This window comes from Esox lucius, chromosome 5 (genome assembly GCF_011004845.1).
Source record: "Esox lucius isolate fEsoLuc1 chromosome 5, fEsoLuc1.pri, whole genome shotgun sequence".
In the NCBI taxonomy this organism is placed as follows: domain Eukaryota; kingdom Metazoa; phylum Chordata; class Actinopteri; order Esociformes; family Esocidae; genus Esox; species Esox lucius.
The window spans coordinates 37,973,066-37,987,251 of record NC_047573.1 but is presented as its reverse complement, the minus strand read 5'-3'; positions in this window follow the sequence as shown (position 1 = coordinate 37,987,251).

Sequence of the window (14,186 nt, the reverse complement as noted above, 5' to 3'; positions counted from 1 at the left end):
AGAGGGGTGACCAGTCCTCTTCTGGCTGTGCCGGGTGAGATATTAAGAGTCCAATTGGAATAATAAATACATTTCTCTTGGCTAAATCCAGAGTATATTCGATTTTAGACTAGGTCAGAAGTATGACCAGGTGGACAAGGACAGGAACAGCAACGGTCCCCCCAAACCAGGTAATCCGCAGGTGTGGACCAGGACCTCATCTCCTTCTAAAATTTAAAATTGGAGGAAACTGAGAAAAGTTAGTAGTACATCCCTCATGTCCCCCAGCACAATAATATAGCAGCGTAACACCTTGGAAACTGAGACGGGGGGGTCCGGTGACACTGTGGCCCTACCCGGGGGAGGCCCCGGACAGGGCCCAACAGGCAGGAAATCAATCCAACCACATTGCCAGGCATCAACCAAAGGGACACCCACCAACCGCAACCCCCCTGAATGAGGGCCGAGTATTGCTAGCAGCGTACAGCCCAACTGCACAAGTGCGCAATAGAGAGTCAACAACAAGCCAGTGACTCTTCCCCCGAAGGGCATTGGAGGGAGGGCATCCCAGTGGCGACAAGGTTTGTTCTAGTTAGGATTCTAGCAGCTGTGTGCAGCACTAATTGAAGTTTATTTATTAATTTGTCTGGATAACCAGAGAGAAGAGCATTGCAGTAATCTAACCTAGAAGTAACGAAAGCATGAATTAATTTTTCTGCATCAGTTTTTGATAGAAAGTTTCTAATTTTTGCGATGTTTCGAAGATGAAAATAAGCAACTCTTGAGACATATTTTATATGTTCTTCAAAAGAGAGGTCAGGGTCAAGGGTAACGCCAAGGTTTTTTACAGTTTTTTGGGATACGACCATGCAGCCGTCGAGGTTCACAGTGAGATCTGCTAACAACGCTCTTTGTTTTTTGGGTCCTAAAAGGAGCATTTCTGTTTTATTTGAGTTTAAGAGCAAGAAATTCTCTGTCATCCACTTCCTAATATCTGAAACGCATGCTTCCAAAATAGCTAATTTAGGGGCTTCTCCATGCTTCATTGAAATATATAACTGTGTGTCATCAGCATAACAGTGAAAGTTAATATTGTGATTTCGGATTACATCGCCCAGAGGGAGCATGTATAGTGAGAAAAGTAATGGGCCCAGAACCGAGCCTTGAGGAACTCCAAAGCATACCTTTGACTTGTCAGAGGATATGCCATCCACACTAACGAACTGATATCTTTCAGATAAATAAGATTTAAACCAGGCTAGAACATGTCCACGTAGCCCAATATTGGTTTCCAGTCTCTCTAAGAGAAGGGAGTGATCAATAGTGTCAAAAGCAGCACTAAGATCAAGAAGCAACAGGACGGATGCGGAACCTTTGTCTGAGGCCATTAGAAGGTCATTTGTTACCTTCACGAGTGCAGTCTCAGTACTATGATGAGATCTAAAACCAGACTGGAATATTTCATAAATGTTTTTTGTCTTTAGGAAGGCATTCAGTTGTTGGGAAACACATTTTTCTAAGATTTTTGAGAGGAACGGGAGGTTCGATATTGGCCTATAATTGTTTAATATGTCGGGATCTAGATTAGATTTTTTTAGAAGAGGCTTAATTTCCGCAATTTTTAATGAGTTTGGTACGCATCCGGAGGAAAGGGAGCAATTTATTATGTTCAGCATTGGCTGACCTAGCACAGGAAATAACTCCTTAAGTAATTTTGTAGGAATCGGGTCTAGCTGAGAGTTTGTGGGTTTAGAACTCATTACAAATTTTGTAAATGTGTCGAGCGATACAGTATCAAAAAACTCAAGTGTCCCCATTGACACCTGATCAGGGAGGTTCCGGAAATTTTTTGGACAACTGAGATTTTTAGGACCATAACTATTTAAGGATTCAGTTATTTGTTTTCTAATGGTGACGATCTTTTCATCAAAGTAGTTCATGTATTCATTACAACTAAAGTGAAGACCCACTTCACTTGCTAAGCTTTGCTTTTTTGTTAACTTTGCAACTGTATCAAAGAGAAATTTTGGATTGTTTTTGTTCGCCTCAATCAGGTTGGAGAAATAAGCTGATCGAGCAGACGTGAGTGATTTTCGGTATTGTACTGTACTGTCTATCCAGGCTAGTCTAAATACTTCCAACTTGGTGGAGCGCCACTTTCGCTCCAATTTTCTGGAGGCTTGCTTAAGTGCTCTAGTATTGTCGGTGTACCAAGGAGCAAGTTTCTTATTGCGTATTTCTTTAGTTTTTAGTGGTGCAACTATGTCTAATGTATTTCGCAGTATTGAGTTTAGATCCTCGATTTGATCGTTTACAGATTTATTTACTCTGTCATTTATGAGCGAACTAGTAAGAATATCAAGGAATTTATTTGTAATCCGAGAATTTATAGTACGGCTTTTGAAACTCATTGTTTGGGGGGCAAGTGGATTTCTTGTTTTAATGGTAAATGTAATAAGACAGTGATCCGATAATCCAGGATTTTGGGGGTAAATTATTAGATCTACAATATCTATTTCTCGTGACAGGACTAAATCTAAGGTATGATTGTGGCAATGTGTTGGACCTGAGACATGTTGGATGAAACCCATTGAGTCGATTATGGCTTGAAAGGCTTTTTGAAGAGGATCATTGGGGTTTTCCATATGGATATTGAAATCGCCAAAAATTAGAATACTATCTGCCATGACTACAAGGTTAGACAAGAATTCTGGAAACTCATTGAGGAACAATGTGTATGGCCCGGGGGGCCTATAAATAGTAGCTATGTAAAATGATTTATCGGCCTGGTTAACTTTCATGAGTAAAACTTCGAAAGAATGAAACTCTGTGATATGTTTGAGAGTAAGTTTATATTTACTGTCATAAATATTAGCGACACCCCCTCCTTTTCTGGACGCACGAGGGATATGATCACTAGTAAAGCCAGGAGGAGAGGCCTCATTTAAGGCAGTGAATTCATTAGGCTTTAGCCACGTTTCACATAAACCAATAGCATCTAGTTTATGATCAGAGATTAATTCATTTACCGCAACTGCCTTTGGAGCAAGAGATCTAATATTTAGGAGTCCCATTTTGAGATGCGAAGTGATACAATTATTTTTATTTTTGACCGAGGTGGAGGAAGGCTTTATCTTAATAAGGTTGTTTTTGTTAGCACTACCTTGTTTAACTTTTCTCAGCCTGGAACAAGTCACAGTGACAATAGGTAAAGCTGTACTAACTACTCTGGCTATGCTATTGACAGACTCCACTATGCTAGCAGGCTGGCTAACAGCCTGCAGCCTGACCTGCACCCTATCTCATGTTAAAGCTATAGGAGTGAGACTCCTGTCAATGTTCCTAGACAAAAGAAGAGCACCACTCCAGCTAGGATGGAGTCCGTCGCTCCTCAGCAGATCAGGCCTGGCCCTATTTCTGGGAGAGTCCCAAAAAGAAGGCCAGTAATCTACAAACTCTACCTCCTGCGACGGGCAGAACTCCGTTTTCAGCCAGCGATTGAGTTGCGCAAGTCTGCTGTAGAGCTCGTCACCACCCCTAGCTGGGAGGGGGCCAGAGACAATTACTCGATGCCGACACATCTTTCTAGCTAATTTACACGCTGATGCTATGTTCTGCTTCGTAACCTCTGACTGTTTCATCCTAACATCGTTGGTGCCAACGTGGATAACAATATCTCTGTACTCTCTATACTTGCCAGTTTTAGACTTCGCTAGCACCAACCCCAGATTTGCGGCTACGTCGGTGGCTCTGCCCCCCGGTAAACAATGTACGATCGCCGGCTGATTCTTTAGTCTAATACTGCGTGTGATGGAATCGCCAATGACTAAAGTTTTCAGTTTTTCAAGTCCACCGGTAGAACATGCCTGCCGACCATTCCCCTCCGAAGACGGCTCGGGCCTTGACTCCGACTCCAGTGGGGAAAACCTGTTCAAAGTCTCAGTTGGTTTTAGCAACGATTCAGGTTTAACTGGTCGACGGCATTTCTTCCCAGTGACCAAGAGAAAGTTATTGCCCGGCTGCAGGAGCTGTGCCGGGGGGCTAACAATATGTCCAAGACATATGGCCGCAGGTCAGATGAGACGACAATAAAGTCGATCATCGACCTGCGGCCTAGGGTGTCCTGGTGCCACGTGCACTGATGGACACCCTTATGCTTGAACATGGTGTTCGTTATGGACAAACTGTGACTAGCACAGAAGTCCAATAACTGAACACCACTCGGGTTCAGATCGGGGGGGCCGTTCCTCCCAATCACGCCCCTCCAGGTGTCACTGTCGTTGCCCACGTGGGCGTTGAAGTCCCCCAGTAGAACAATAGAGTCCCCAGTCGGAGCACTTTCCAGCACCCCTCCCAGAGACTCCAAGAAGGTCGGGTACTCTGCACTGCCGTTCGGCCTGTAGGCACAAACAACAGTGAGAGACCTATCCCCGACCCGTAGGCGCAGGGAAACGACCCTCTCGTTCACCGGGGTAAACTCCAACATATGGCGGCAGAGCTGGGGAGCTATAAGCAAACCCACACCAGCCCGCCGCCTCTCACCATGGGCAACTCCAGAGTGGTGAAAAGTCCATCCTCTCTCAAGGAGTGTGGTTCCAGAGCCCAAGCCGTGCGTAGAGGTGATCCCGACTACCTCTAATCGGAACCTCTAACGCACTAACTCAGGCTCCTTCCCCGCCAGCGAGGTGACATTCCACGTCCCTAGAGCCAGTTTCCGGGTCCAGAGATCGGGTTGTCTAGGCCCCTGCCTTCGACTGCCGCCCGATCCTCTTCGCACCGGCCCCTTATGGTCCCTCCTGTGGGTGGTGAGCCCACAGGAGGGCGGCCCCATGTCGCCCGTTCGGGCTGAGCCCGGCCGGGCCCCATGGGGGAAGGCCCGGCCACCAGGCGCTCACATACGAGCCCCAACCCCGGGCCTGGCTCCAGGGTGGGGCCCCGGCTGCGCCATATCGGGCGACGTCACGGTACTCAAAATGTTATTCTTCATTAAGGGGGTTTTTAAGGTGCATACATGTAGGCAAAAAAAAGCAACTTTTTGCATTGGTTGATGATACTCTATTGACATTATTGTCAGGCCACACACAAAATAATCCAATATTTTTTGGAAAAATCAGATTCATTTCAAGCGTGGACATAAGTCACATCATAGTAAATACTGGCAAGTGCATTGATTTCTCAGTTACTAGAACTAAATGGCTAGAATGATGTGTTGAGTTTATTAAAGTCTCCAATAATTTTCCCCTTGTCTGTTTTTCTCTCCAGTCTGTGTGTCAGTGAGAAGTAGGCAGGATCGAACTGTACTTTAAAGTGGGACTCAAATATAAAGACATTGTTCATATTTTGAGTTTGAAGCACAGAATCATGATCACCCTTACAACCCTAAAACGTACCCTAAGGAAGAGGGGACTGTTTTGCCGGAAACATTTTGACGATTTAGCAGAAACTGTTAGATTCATAAGGGAAGAGCTCCAAGGCTCAGGGGCTTTGCATGGCTACAGGTGGATGCACACTAAATGCAAAGAATGAGGATTAAATGTACGAAAAGTAGATGTCCGCCTCATCCTATCCACCCTTGATCCAGAGGGAACTGAAATGTGAAGAAGTAGGAGGTTAAAAAGACGAGCATACTTCAGCAAGGGGCCAAATTTTGTATGGCATGTCGATTCCTAAAACAAATTAAAGCCGTACGGTATATGCATCAATGGAGCCATTGATGGGTTCTCAAGAAGGGTACTATGGCTGAATGCTTACTGTACCAGCAGCGACCCAAAAGTTATAGGAGGTTATTTCCTCGAGACAGTAGGGGAACAAGGTGGATGTGCCCGTATCCTGAGGTCAGATATGGAGACAGAAAACAGCTCTATACGAGATATGCAACGGTACCTTCGTTGCAATGATGATGATGCCCATGGGGGTGATAAAAGCTTCATTTATGGAAGAAGCACCAGAAATCAGAGACTAGAAAGCTGGTGGGGCTTTCTCCGTAAAGAGTGTGTGGACTTTTGGCTCTACCACCTTCACGGACTTAAAGATGAAGGGGATTTTGCTGGGGACTTCTTGGACAAGAACCTCATCTTATTCTGCTTCCTCAGTTTGATACAGGCAAGTGGCATCAATAGACAATGAATGAGGTAGCCTACCCTATAGGTCTTGTTTTTTGCTAAAATCAGCAGCCCATCCCAATATCAGAAATATTTTCTGTGACATGTTACACCAGATAAACATTGCATTTTGTAGAATTGTAAATATTGGTGTGCAAAAGCATGCCAAAATGATTGCCCTGATTGGCCAGGTAGTGGTGCTACAATTAAAGGCCATAAATAAATAAAAGTCACTCCCACAATATAACTTCATCTGATAAACTCTGATAAGCTGTCTGTTTTCCATATAGCTTTTTCATGCTGGTTCTCTTGGTTCATTATGTATTTTTACCTATGGCTCAAAATATGGTGAAAATTAAAATTAGCTAGAAGGAAAGACTTCACAACGCCATTGTTCTCCAAGATCAGTTGCTTACATTTTTTGTTTACTTACATGGACTTAAAACCAGGAAATCACAATTTAAAAAAGAACATTTTTGATAATGACCCAAATCCTTTATCACACCATTTAACCATGCCCCTTAATCAAGTAAAAAAGATGTCCCACGTATCAGGGCATATGCTCGTGTGAAAATTTAAATGTTGATCTGATGGTAACACTACATTAGAGGCCATGGGGTCACAATTTCACCCGGGCATATAGTAAAACAAAGTATACCTAAATGTGAATGGTATATAAAAGGACTTTAATAAAGGAATTCAATAAACAATTTGTTCACAATCAACCGAAGAGTTTAAAAAAGGGCTTCGCAGTTGGTCTAACATCAAACATGTTTTGAAATCTACCAATGGACTGAGACACAAAACATAATTGGGTCTCCCCTACATAATTGGTCTATTTATGACCCACTTTGGATTTTAGTAGCCAAAAAGTGTAATCTTACTGACGTTTGTCCTTGTTGCATTCATCTAGGAGTATATATGGCAATCAAGCCCTCAAATTGAATTGTTTCCAGGTTTTCCAGGGTATTGTTTTTCCCTAGTAATCATGATTAATTGAATATGATTTCATCATTTATACTCTACTACTCACATTTGCAGGATGATTTGGATTCAACCAAGGAGACCTGGAACAGCCACCTGATTCGTCCATCAAGGAACAAACATGTTCCCCATGGTCGGCCTGATGCCATGTATGCTATCCCAGAACTATATAACACAGAAGACTATCTTTGTCAGGTGTCTGAGGAAGATTGCATCCACCGCAGTGACTTTGCTTGTGATGAAGATGTGTTCACCCTCTGCACCTACCTAATGGCCTAAAACAACCTCCATGTTCCTGTGGATGCATACATGGCCATTGCCCTCTATCTTTCCCTGAGAGAAGAACTGACTACAATATTAAACATTGATAGGTAGTAGCAGAGGCATTTCAAAAGTAGTCTAACCAAGTCCTCACTTACTGAAATGCATCATGTGAGCTACACAAGGCGCAGCATTGGCAGGCTTCCGGCCTTAGGAGACTAGAGCGGACACAGTCTTCAGACACCACAATGACTGATGTAGATCATCTCACACACACACACACACTGAGCAAAACATATGCTGATAAAAGTTAAGAGTTTTCAAATGCAGCGACAAATTTTTACTTAATAAATACATTTAGTTGGCACGTTTTTATGTCTTGTTGTTCTTTGAGTTGTCTTTTCAGCCTTTCAGATAGTTCTGTCACACCTACCCGACCAAGAGACTTCCCTTTCTGAGAGTATCAGTAACCTGCTTTTAAGTCTTTCTTGGTGCTCCCACAGACAAAATACTGGTTGTCAAAATGTGTAAATAAAAATTTTTAAATTATTAGTCTGTATTTAGATTGCACAGATAATCCAAATACAGTGGACTTCACTGCATAGATGCAGAATTTCTGTAATTAATTTTGTCTTGAACTCTGATCACTTACCACTAAATAATGTCCATCACCCACGTTTGCATCAAGGACATTAGTGAACTCTACCGCCAACTCAGGGTATGATACATAGTTGTTTGGGACTTCCAAAACACATCCGCATGTGTGGGACTGGGGTCTTCTTGTAAACGTACTCTCAGGCTCAATTAATCGGACATGGATTTCTTTGGCAACCAGGAGGTCTGCACCTATTGGAAGACATGAAAAATAATCATCATCATCATTTTCTTCCGCTTATCCGGGGCCGGGTCGCGGGGGCAGCAGTCTAAGCAGAGATGCCCAGACTTCCCTCTCCCTAGACACTTCCTCCAGCTCTTTTCCGGGGGGACACCGAGGCGTTCCCAGGCCAGCCGGGAGACATAGTCCCTCCAGCGTGTCCTAGATCTTCCCCGGGGTCTCCTCCTCTGAATAATAATGTTTTTTTATAGTCTTTTATAGTCTTGGTCAAATAAAACCTTTTAGTTATTTACTGTAGTTGGTAGTAATTAGTAGACCCTGTTTACTGCCTGTCGCAAGTTTACCATTTCAATCAGAACCTGGCCAGAACTCTGACTATGGGACTGCACGGTAATGCTTATGCATGAACTACACTAAGGGCAAGTATTTCATATAATACTAAATAAATCACAGATTATCCCTTTTAAGGGGACAATGATATGGGTAATACCAATTTAGAGTAAATACATTTTCGATTAATCCACAAATCGTATGACTATTAATCAAAATGATCTTAAATAGGTACCAGTGCAGAATCTGAGAAATTTCCTCAGCCGAACTTCACTGCAGTTTCTAATGAAATTCTTGAGGAAATCAAGAGTCTGATTTTCTCTCTTGTCAAGAGTTTCATGTTGTAGCATTGCTACAACCTTCCTGTGTGTATGAGTGAGGCTGGCCAGCACTTCATCTAATCCTCCTGGGGGCAGTTTCAGCCTTTTCATGACACTGCTCCAACACTCAGTAATATAGGCAGGATCCTGCACAATTTCTTTATGTCCTACTTCAACTAAGGTTTTCCTGACATTTGCCTCTGTGATCAGAACTTTAACGTCATGGACCTCGAGGAAATCCAACCATTCCTCTCTTCCTCTGACAATTTTTGAAGTCTTTCATTGCTTCCTCAGCAATTTCCTTTTCGTAAGTGGGAACCATTTCTAAGAAAGCTGCAAACAGCTCATCCTCCATGATTTCAATTCCAAGACAGTAGGAGAGGAAGGGCTTGGCCAATAATATGGGAAAGTACTTTACCATGTTGTAGCCCAGGACCATGACTTTCTCTATATTTTCCCACTCATCTTTCATGTCATGTCTTGTCATGGGTAACTTCAGTATGTTTCTGGCAGTGCATTTTATAAAGAAAGTCTCCCAGTACTCACTTAGAGCATCACGCAGAACTCCACAAATTGTCTTCTCCTTTTTTTTTGTGACACCATTGGGTAGGACCATCTCAATCTCTAAGAACCACTCTTGAAGGCAGCAATGAGATCTTGGAAAACATTTCCCCTGTGAAGCCTTAGCTTGGTGTTCTTAAATGGTTGACAAGGTTCCTGGAATGTAAATTAACTTTCTTTTGGGAGCAGGTCCATTGGAAGGGTATCATCAATGTCCACAGTGTTATCTTCAAAAGAACCATATCCAATCACAATCTCGTCATCAACTGAAATCAAATCACCCTCTTCAAAAATGTCCTTCTCTGTTGAGAGGAAAGTTACTGTAGGTTCACATGTGCTAGCCTTTGTTCTGGGAGTTCCAGTTGTGAAATCAGATCCACAGGTTGTTCCTGTAGTTGAAGCAGCTCCATAAGAAGCAGCAGCTGCACAGGGTAATTCTATGCACAGTCCTATTTGCTCATTTGTGTAAACACATTGTAACATGACTAAAAACTTAGACATTCCACAACTTTTTCTGTTGCAATAGTGTGTGGAATGATTTCTACTTAAAGGATTTGGAACTTTTGTTTAGGAAATTTGAGACTTTGAGAAAGGATGAGACGTCCATGCACTCTCCTGAGTACCTTTCCTTTCTTCAGCTCCCTAACAACAGCCTCTCAAACTATAGGCTGTGGACCAGCACACCCGCAAATAAATAACAGTTTATTTTAGGGTTGGGTACTGAAACATGGTGTTAATATAACACCAGACTGGTGCCTAATCGACTGGTATCTATCTATAGGACCGAACAGCAACCGTAATTTCAGTGCTTAAGTTCTGTGCCACTAAAATGTCTGCACTGCTCTCTGGTGTTCTGAAACAGACATAAGAGGCTAAAGAAGCATCGCTGCATGTGAGGCACTACATGGCTACTGTTAGCTAGAACCATTATCTGGCTTTAACATGTTTAAATGCTGACAGCCTTGTGGTGCATACAAAGTTATTGTAAAATACCATTTTGACATTGAGTGATTCTTGTTGTTGTGAAACAGCCATATAATTATGTTATTGTTATAAGTTGTAATTTATTTTAATTTGACCATATGGCCTTAACAATAAACAACCAACTGTTGCTTTATGCTCTTCTTCTGGAAATATCGTGTTGGCAAGGGAGTTTATGAAATGACATAAGATGGCATAAACAGAATTCTATAAATTTAACTGTATATTATTAATGAAATGTTATATATATAATAAACCAATAGTCTTTCTTTCCCAAAAAACTGAGCCCCAAAGGATGAGGGCCAAACATTTCTGGGCCTACAGTTTCAACAGTGAGATCAACTAGCTAACATTACCTTATAAATGGAGTTCACTAACGTCAACAAAGGTCCGGCACCCACCAGAGTCCAATACAAAGTTAATTTTAAGCAGAAAAAATACAATTCTCAAAGTCTGTGAACCCCTGCTTTATTGTGCATCTTAAAATAAGCCTAGCTGAAAAATTTACATGCATCCTGAATCAAGATTTCCCAAGATTCTTACCATTTACTGGCTGCTGCCTAATTTATGCAGTGTGAACACTGACACGCTGCAGTCCTATCTTAACGGAGAATAGTAAAATGTCTGACTGCATCGAGTAATAAGTTATGTTATTTGGACAGGTCTAGTGTTTTTACTGGGGCATATAACTTACTTTCTCGTTGATAAAGGTGGTGATCACTGTCTCATTTAACCTCCGCTGTTCTCGAAGGAACATGTGGAAACTCTGGTCCATTCTATCAAAGGAGAATAATGATTTAATGCCAGGCAAACATAATCAAATTATTATGAACTAATACATTTTATGTTCAATATGTAACATGTCACTAATGGTATGTGGCCTAATGGTTAAAACTGAATCGAAACTCAGACTTGTGAGAATCAAGTTCAATTGATTTAAGTTATATTGGTTATATAGTTTATAACCCATATATATAGTTTCCTTTATTTACCTTTGCCCTGTCCTCACATCTGGTAATAAACAATGCAATAGCTGCTACACCAGTAAGACAAAGCCAAGGCTCATGAATTTTATTAGGACATCATTAGAGACTATGGCAGTCTACTGTAGGTTTCATTCTGTCCTATTTAGCACAAGGTCTATTTTAGCACCCATACGCTATCTGAGATTCAAATAGACCTACCTGTCCTGACATACATTTTCCCATATAGAAAGTCTGAGGTCTAGTCTAGAATTCATAACTGTCAGTGCTGCTGCTTCCCGTTATTTAAAGGCCTAATTCAGTATACTGCATAATTTTGTGTGTGGGCAGAATTCAAGTAATAGACCATCATATCCAATAAAAAGTGAGTAGCTTTTTTATGCCTACATGTCTGCCCCTGCTTATAGCTTTTTTATTCAAGCAATGATTATAGCCTACTGTTTGGTATTTGTGTTGATTAAGAATAAAGTTTGTTTTGTTTAGAAAATGTTAACAGGTATTTGGATGAAGGTACCAATCAAAATCAGACCTTTGCTATGATTGGGAGCATGACTGACATTGTACATTAATAAAAATAAAGGCTACATAACCATACCAGCTGACCCATGCAGCACTACGCCACGTGCGTGCATGTTTGCCCCAGTTCAGTCACTTTAGAATCTCGAATGGGAAACTTCATCTACAGTCAGGAGTGCCAGATAAAAAACACATACAAACAACGTAACGTTAGCTTACAAATATATAAAGACACGAAAATCTGCTCAACTAATTAGACACTCAAAGTTGCCTTGGAATCTTCATTACTGGGCAAGCGCATTCACATGAACATGTTTGTAGATATGGTAGAAAAAATTATGTAACAAATGAAATCTTACGAAAAAGGAGACCAGACTACAGAGCCCTGTAAGAATCAGAAGCAGTTGGTAGTTGAGTTACCCGAAAATATGTTATTGTTAGGCGGCTACACAGCTCCATGATATGTCGCTGTATTGTCGGGAGTTGGTAATTCAGTTTACCCGATATAGGGTTACTTTAAACTGGGTACAGGGCCCCGCAAGCTGCTGGTCATTTCGCTGGACATTACAGTTATGTTAAGGTAACAAAAACCCCCACCAAGACCTCCTCCCTAGCTGTAGCAGCAGCCGTTACTTTGGTGCTCACAGAACGTCAGCCTAGCTAACTGTAAGGTTTTGGAGTGGGTGAAAAGCTCAATAAATGCAACGTAAGTTAAGAAAGCAGTAAAACGAATAATCCAATACACAATATAGCATTACATTTAGCCTTAAATCTAGATAAATATGACTTACTTGTCGGATGCAGACGCTGCTGAAAGTACGCCACTCGTGCCGTCTTCTTCTCTGGAATGTACACACTTTCGCGCATTTTATGTTGCCACGTTTACAAATTTGTGCGCACTGATTGCAAAACCATGTGCACTGATTGCAAAACCGTGCACACAGTTTATAAAACTGAGGGAATAGATTTTAATTCTGGACCAAAACTTGCACGCAGATTACAAAACAATGCGCACTGATTGCAAAACCGTGCACACAGTTCATAAAACTGAAGGAATGGATTTTAATTCTGTGCCCACAGTTGATTTTTTTTTTCTCAGCTGACCCCAGGGGGGCTCCGTACAACTTTATACCTGCAATCAAGAATTATTACTGCTATCTTTTGTTGCTCTGTATTGAAACACAGGTAACATCCACAATTGGATAACATGAAGTCACATTCTCTTCAAAAGTACATTTCCACATAAATGTATTATTACATATTTCCTCAAAATTAACTTATCGCAGTTTTATCTTAAACCATAAACACACATTTTCTCTCTAAACCAAATTCTCTGTTATCTCTCATTAGCAAGTATTTCTGTATTCACTATACATTTTGTAAGTGTTCACTTAACTGCAAATGGGATTTATTCTGTTATATTAAGTTAAATTGTATTTACATTACATGAGTACAAATTTCAATATAAAACATATTTGTCTCATAACTTTTACACTTAATTTCTATGAACCGAAACTGTGTTATAATCTAATACTACCACATGCGTCTAATACTACCACGTGCGTTTCACTCAAAGCTACATCTGTAAACTGCTTTTATTTATCTGTAAACTTTATTTCTTACCCGTAATGCATAGTCTTACACACACAGTTGCTCTACACATCCACAGTAATAAACTCAGAAATATCCCCGAGCAGTTATGAATAGATAAGAGAAAACATTAGCCTGACCGTCGGCCTCCATTTCCTCTCAACTTCACGTTATCATTGGACTTGACTATTTACATACTTAACGTACCTTTAGCTTATTAAACACACATCACTGGGGATTCATATTAGCTTATAACCCTTTGTAGTCATATAAACGATGTACAACAAACCTGGAAATATTGGAAATATGACACCGTTATAAGAGACGCGGAACAACTGTTGCTCTTTTTCCATTCAACTGGAATATGAGCTTATCTTCCTCTGCGTCTCGCTATGGGTCCCAGAGTGACGCGGCTGAAAGGTACTGCCACCTTGTGTCCATTCTGTGCAACAGCATGTCATAGCATGCTTCTGTGCATTCTCTCAACAGTATTTAACTTGAAATAAAAGAAAAGATAATTATCACAACAAAACCTATTTTTGTGAGTGTCACAGAGAGATAACTGGAACATTAGGATTTGCCAAATCAACTGCTTCGTACATTTTGAGAAAAAAAGTGCACTGGTTAGCTCTGCAACACAAAAATGCCTGGACGTATACAGAAGACAACAGTGGCGGATGATCGTAGGATCCATTCTAAAGAAACACCCCTTCACAACATCCAGCTGTGAAGAAGTGAAGAACAC